Here is a 7309-nt window from a genome sequence, read left to right on the forward strand (position 1 = left end):
TCAACTCGTTGGAATTATTTTATAATCACGTTGTTATGGAAATTATTATTTTAGACGAATACGCCGACGAGACTCATTGACTTTCTGTTTTTGTCACTCATTTTGGAATAACGTTATAATCATATGTAGTTATAAGAATGATAATTTTCAGCGAATACTTCCATAAAATTCTATGATTTCTTTTTTTTCTTTTTTATTTTCTTCATTGATTGAAATAATTTTAGAATCACGTTATTATGAAAATTATAATTTTATATTAAAAATTATAATATTGGTCTATGACGAGATTGATTTTTTTTTTTTTTCTTTCTTTAACTCATCGGAATTATTTTAGACGAGTAAGCCAATGAAACTCATCGTTTTTCTAATTCTTTTTTCAACTCATAATCGCGCGATTGTAATAATGATCATTTTTATTCGAAATAATTAATAACAATTATTATAGAATGAATAGTGAATCACAAAATGATTCTTTGATATATTTTCAGACGTTTTGAGTCTCGAATACGTTTCTTAATAATGTAAGGAAAGAGAATACAAGAGAAAAAAAGAACTATACAAGTTAGTTACAGGTGAAACGTGACGCAACCTTTCGTTTTATCCACTTTTCTAACACGAGCGTTTCGAGTTGCACGCAACTAGAATCACTGTCGCGAAAGAAATTCCATGTTCCATTTTCTATGATAAAATTCTTCTCGTGTACGATTTTATGCAACTAACGTACATATATGTATATATATAGACACTTGAATCGAATGAAAATGATAGATAGATAGATGAATGGTTACTAATAGAGAAGATGTCCACGAAATTATACATTTTAACTCTTTTCTTTTTCCCTCTTTTTTCTTTTTTTTTTTTTTTTCTTTATCCTTTTTTTTCCTTCCTTAATGAAAGTTCAAGGTTGTCTAAGCCAGATATCATTCATCCGACGGATCATTTTCTAAAGAAATCGCGTGAATCAATGATTTAACAAAGTCGATAAATAATCTCGATGACTGTTGCAATGAAATACCAATCGTTACGTACATAGCATTTGAATTTCTCCGAAAGTTTGTCATTATTTTCTATCCTATAAACATGATCGAAGTTGATACACACACACACATACATACATACGTACGTACGTACGTACGTAGGTATATATACGTTCGATATCAATCTTCTTACGGCTGATAGAATCGAAAAGTTATCATTATCCATCTTGCCAAACAGGACACACGTATTACTTTCTCCGGGTTGGACTATTATTTCTTTTTGTTCCTTCGGTAAACGTTATTACGTAATTTGATAAGCGGTTGTGGTTCCGTTATAATTTGGAGGAGTTGTAATTCTACATTCGCGACGACGTAATCGTTTGTATTATATATTATAGTTTGATTTTGCGTATCTCTTCTGACACAACATTACATGTGTGTGTGTGTGTGTTTGTGTGGGTGGATGCGTGTGTATGCGTACGGATTAATCGTCTATTTTCGTAGGTCATTCTCGTTATCTTATTGTAAACTTGTTCAGTCATTGCCGATCAACCTTTAAGATAATAATAAGCATAGTAATAAATAAGATTCGAAAAGGATAGATCAGTTCGAGGGATCAAGATTTTCATAATCTTCAACTCAAGAATATTTCAAGTATAATCAGTGTTATACTATTTATAGAACATATTATTATTCCTAGTAGAAGATCCTTTTCTCGATAGAAAATATATTTGACTCATCGGTGAGAGGAATTTTCGAAGAATTTCATGTCGAAGTAAAGGAGAATTTAGATTGATGAAATATTTTGAAATATTTAATATCGTTTTATAATGTTATTATGAATAGTATAATTGATATAGAAGAGATAGATTTTTATAGATTATAGGATGTTCGTTCGACAAGTAAATAGAAGCTATATATATATATATATGTATATAAAAGCATTATTATATTCGATCGATATCGTTGTTACGAAGACGTATTGCACGATATAGTTCTATTATGTCCATGAACGATGTGAAAATAGAACGTTATTAATAAATTAAAGATTCTTGCCTGATGAGTGAATTTTCTACAAGGGCTCTCATTTTCCATATATATATATATATATATATATATATATATATATATATCGTATCTGTTCCATTAACTCATAAGATCAATTTGCATTGTTATTGACATAATTTTGCGGTTAATTGGTGTTAACCGTCCCCTTATTGTTTTTCATTCGGATATGTAGATAACTATCGTGTATAATACTTCGTTACATAAAGATGAATATACGTAATACGTATACGTGACATAACAATTTACGTCTATTATTCATGAATAATGCGAACTCTTTTTCGTCAATCATCAAAAGATTTCTTTATTGAAGTTAAAAGGACAAAATATTAATCATTGAATGTTTCAAACAATTGCGTCTAAATTAACAGGCATTGATCAACAGATCGATTTTCTATCAAAAGGATAAAAAATTATTTTTCTTTTCCTTTCCTTTCCTTTTTTTTTTTTTTTTCGTTTACGATTAACATCCATCTTATTAGAAAGTACAGATAATCGTAATCTATTTGAAATGTCTTGAACGGTATTAAAAAATTAAAATCTTGACAAAAATTAATTGACATTCAAACCAGTAGATAACAAATAGATATTTATATAGAAAATTCTCATTTCCTCGTGTTCGTTCCTATCAAGCGAGAAGAAAATATTAATCGTATTAGAAACGAGCTTAGAAATGATTATTTTAGAATATCGCGAACGCTTTTACCGCTTCGAGGCACAATCAGTAAGTTCGATTAAGATTAGCTTGAAAATGATCATCTATATCAAACATGGATACGATAAATACATACATATATAATTTGATCTAAGCAAGTTTCTAATTACATTGGTTGGATATAGAATATATACGTGTATATATGGAAAGCGCATGCCGCATGTGCCTCGGCACGCGCGAATCAACGATCAAGAAAATAAGAAGGGTGATGTGGGGGGTGAAGTAGGTGTGGGAGGGGAGGTAGGGGAGGGGGCCGATCTTTTCGATGGTGCAGCTATGTCGAAGTGAAAGTATGACACGTTTCTTCGTAAACCAAACGCGAGTCATATCTATCGGTGACAAAACATATATATTTACGCACGTAAATATATATATGTATGTGTATATATATATTTATATATATATATATATATATATACATATTCAAGAACGATCGAATAAATATCGTTTTATCGTCGTTGTCGTCGTTCGAAACACATTTAACGCGCCGGAAATCCTAACTTTCGCAAGTACTTAACTATAACCAGACCGGATATACTAAGTCTAAACCTCGAGATACCAAAGAGAGAAGATCATTCTCGTGGCAGGATGTGAAAATAGTTATATTTATTTATCCGTTAAACTCTCTCTCTATTTCTATTTCTCTTTCTTTTTCTCTTTCTCTTTCCCCCATCTTCTCCTTATTTACATGTCTATCGAATGCTACGATCATTTCATTTATCAATGTAATTAGATAGTGTATATACATCTATATATATGTGTGTGTGTGTGTGTGTGTGTGTAAGATAAGAAAATCAATTTTATGGTCGATCCAATTAAACGCAAATAAAAAACAAATCTCTTATACGAACGAAAGAGAGAAAAAAATGATATGAAATAAAATGAAACGAAACGAAACGAAACGAAATGAAAATTTATATTGAACGTTTCGAGTAAAAGTATAGGTATCATGATGAAAGAAAAAGAAAAGAATATATATATATGGAAAAATATATGGATAATGGAAAAACCATCAAAGAGAAGAAGGATCCTATATCATCGTGATTATTAAGCACGTGTTCTACGAGCCACCTGTATACGATGAGATGTATGAATCATCACATCTTTTTCATTCAGTCTGACGACTTTCGAGGAAGCGTTGAAAATATTGTATTTGCGGAAAAATAACTCACGATTTTTATGAAGTATTCACTCTCTCTCTCTCTTTCTCTCTCTCTCTTTCTCTCTCTCTTTCTCTTTTCTTTTTTTTTACACTCTCTTTCTCTATCTTTATTTCTTTTTTTCTCTCTCTATATATCTTCCTCTTCTTCCTCCTTCTCCTCTTCTTTACGGATGATTTCAACACTTGTCAGTTCACTGATTAATCAGATAAAATTATCACGATTAAAGATTCACGCATTTTCTCGTCTCTCTCTCTCTCTCTCTCTCTCTCACTCACTTATTTTCACTCTTTTTCTCTTTCTCTCTCTCTCTCTCTCATTATTTATAATGCATTCATTAATAAAAAAAGAAGAATAATTAATAAAAAAAATTTATTGAGATATCTTGTTCGAAATAGAATAAAATAGTGATAGAGGGAAAGAAAGCAGAGATACAATGAAAGAGAAAAAAGAGAGAGAGAAAGAGAGAAGAAAAAGGAGAGGGAGATGCACCGACACTGCACTTGAGACGACGTTGCACGAGCGAGTAGTCAAGAGTAGCGCTCGATCGGTGATCTTTATATCGTTGGATCTTCCTTGGCCCGGCGCCAGTGTCCTCGTCGTTGTCTTCTTCGTCTTCGTCTTCGTCTTCGTCTACGTCTACGTTTTCGTCTTAGTTTTAGTTTTAGTTTTAGTTTTAGTTTTAGTTTTCGTCTTAGTCTTGGTTTTGGTCTTGGTCTTGTCACGTTGAATTTGTTCGCGAGAAGGAACAGACACACACCGTTATGTGTCGCGCGTGCAACTGCCGCGCAAAACCCTCCTGTTATTCCGCTTATGCTCCTCTCTCACCCTTCCCAACATTCTCTGTCCCTCTCCAAGGAACCTTCTACGACGTCATTGAAACGTAATCGCCCACAGGAAAAGCTACTTGTTTGTGTTTCCCCCCTCTTTGCTCCTACCACTCCTCCTTTTCCCTCCCTGTACCTCTCTCCAAGATCTATTTCTATGAAACTTCTTAATAATCGAATTTATCAAATCGGAAATACATATTTCTATTAATACAAATTTTTTCTATGTATAATACGAGTCTAATTGAATTTTACGAGTAAAATTGAAAGTTTACGTCATGAGGGGGGAAGTATAATTAATATTAATCTAATTAATATTATCGATTTGACGCTTTTCAAAGTACACTTTATTCTTTATATTACATTTTAATTTTGCTTTATTTTCTAATAATGAATGTATTGGACTATGAAATAATTTTCAGTTAATATTATTCTAATTATTATATTTTCGGCAATTTTAATAGAATCGTTTTTAATTTTTATTTAATAAGTGTGAACGAGAACGATTTTAATATTACGACAACAATTACATTGGTCATTTTTATATCAATTTTAATGTTTAACTTTCTAATGACAAATAAACAATAGTAGTTCTCAGTCAATATTACTCTAATAATGATATTTTTGTATTATTAATATAATAATTATACAATATATAATTATGTGTTATACTCTATTCTAATTGTTATATATAAGACATCTATAATCCGACATTTTGACAGAGTTAAAATATAAAATATTAAACGATCGGTGTTATCTGTCGATTTTTTTTTTTTTTTTTTTTTTTTTTTTTTTTTTATACTTTTTGTAAATGATTACGTGTCTCTCTCTTTCTCTCAGCTCGAACGATTAAAATATTCGAATAATTTAATTCCAAAGTTATCGGTCGAATTATAAGCACGTTCCGCGATAATGTGCGATATATTATATACGTGATATTCTTTGTTAATTATATTCCATTTGCCTTAATTTTTATTCGTTAATTATTTTCTTCAGGATTTTCTTCATCTTGATAGACAAGGTTAAAATATAAAATATCGAGAATCGTTAAAGAACGAGATATATATTTCGATCACATTTTTATTACTTGTGAAATGAATTCGTTCGTTGATTGGCACTTTGATACATTTACAGATCCATATATTTATCATTTAAATTGGTATATGAATATCTGATCTCATAAATAATTCCGTCAATCGAAAATAATGATTTATTTACTTTTCTTGTCTTTTTTTTTTTTTTCTTTTTCTTTTTTTAAAGAACCTTAGCCTTCATAGGTTGTGCATTTACGATTGTCTGAACATATTTAAATTAATACATAGTTTATTATAATATTTCATTCGCAAAGATATCATTTGTAAATATTACAAAAACATGGAAAATAAAAAAGAAAAAAAATTCGATCGTGACGCGAAAAATCTGTTTCACTTTTCTCCGAGTTTCGCGTTCTGTATGCTTGACACGAAACCCTAGTTGTTTTTCCTGTACAGAGAGTTATATGTACATATATATATATTTACATATATACCATATATATAAAAGGGTTTTGCCGATAGGGAAGAAAGATTTTGCACGTATTGTACATATGTATGTATGTATAAATAATCATCCACGAGTACTGCGCAAAAGTCTTTCCTTATGCATCTCACGTGCTTTAAACACGGACGAAAGTTTTGGCCCACTTTCCGAATCGAATCGAACTTCACGAAATTTCTTATTTTACGTTACGTTGTATATATTTATTTATACGTAATCATTTTATATACATATATATATCAACTTTGATATATATATATATCAAAGTTTATTATATTATTTATATTATTGTTATTATTATTACTATTATCACTATTATTATTACATGTATGTATATACATAATGTATACATTTTATATTATGTCATATACATATTTTATTATTACATTATATATATTACATATATAACGTAACAAATCAATATAAGTATTTATTTATTTATTTATTTATTTATTTATTATGTACATATTAAATGAAGTTATTCTCGCTATGTTATAAGTATGTATTATATAAATATATAATATTTTTTTATAAAAGAAAAGAAAAGGAAACGTCTCTGTTATCCTTTTAATTAACCATTACTACATATTTATGTACATAATTAGACTTTTAAATAAACTCGGTACACTCATCAAGCATATAATAATTTCAATGTGAATTGCTTTTATGCACAAGCAAACATATATCAATTATACATACAGAATTGCCATAAAGATTATTGAAACGCTTCGAAAAAATATCTGACATTGTATCCGCTTCTCCGCGATAATGAAAATGAAAATTTTATTCCTTTTTTCTTTCTTTCTTTTTTTTTTTTTTTTTCTTCATTTGTCTTCTTCGTAGTTTCATTGCTGAACTCCCACAACACCACCAATTGCGAAATCTTTCGGAGAGGAGACCCTGACAAAAAAAGCAGAAAGTTTCTTAGCAGTTTTCGACAAATAACTATAATCATCCTACGCTCGCATACCAACTCTAATCTCGTAATTTTCTTCTTCTTTTCGTTTCATTTAGTTTTCTTTTTCTTTT

General features: G+C 29.8%; 2 protein-coding genes across 5 annotated transcripts in view; one reads left to right on the forward strand and one right to left on the reverse strand.

Moving 5' to 3' along the window:
• Positions 1–4803, reverse strand: part of LOC122638004 — a 17158-nt gene extending 12355 nt beyond the window's left edge. Inside the window, exons 1-2 of one of the 3 annotated variants that reach the window (XR_006329334.1) lie at positions 4414–4803; positions 4012–4113 (exon numbers count right to left, since the gene is read on the reverse strand). The gene's annotated coding sequence lies outside the window, so the exon portion shown is untranslated. Of the gene's footprint in view, positions 1–3929; positions 3984–4011; positions 4114–4413 lie in introns of those variants that run through there. The other 2 variants (XM_043830599.1, XM_043830597.1) reach the window with 2 other exon arrangements.
• Positions 1–7309, forward strand: part of LOC122638005 (N-alpha-acetyltransferase 15, NatA auxiliary subunit) — a 37884-nt gene that overhangs the window by 15247 nt on the left and 15328 nt on the right. The window lies entirely within an intron of this gene.

Source organism: Vespula pensylvanica, chromosome 2 (genome assembly GCF_014466175.1).
Source record: "Vespula pensylvanica isolate Volc-1 chromosome 2, ASM1446617v1, whole genome shotgun sequence".
NCBI lineage: Eukaryota > Metazoa > Arthropoda > Insecta > Hymenoptera > Vespidae > Vespula > Vespula pensylvanica.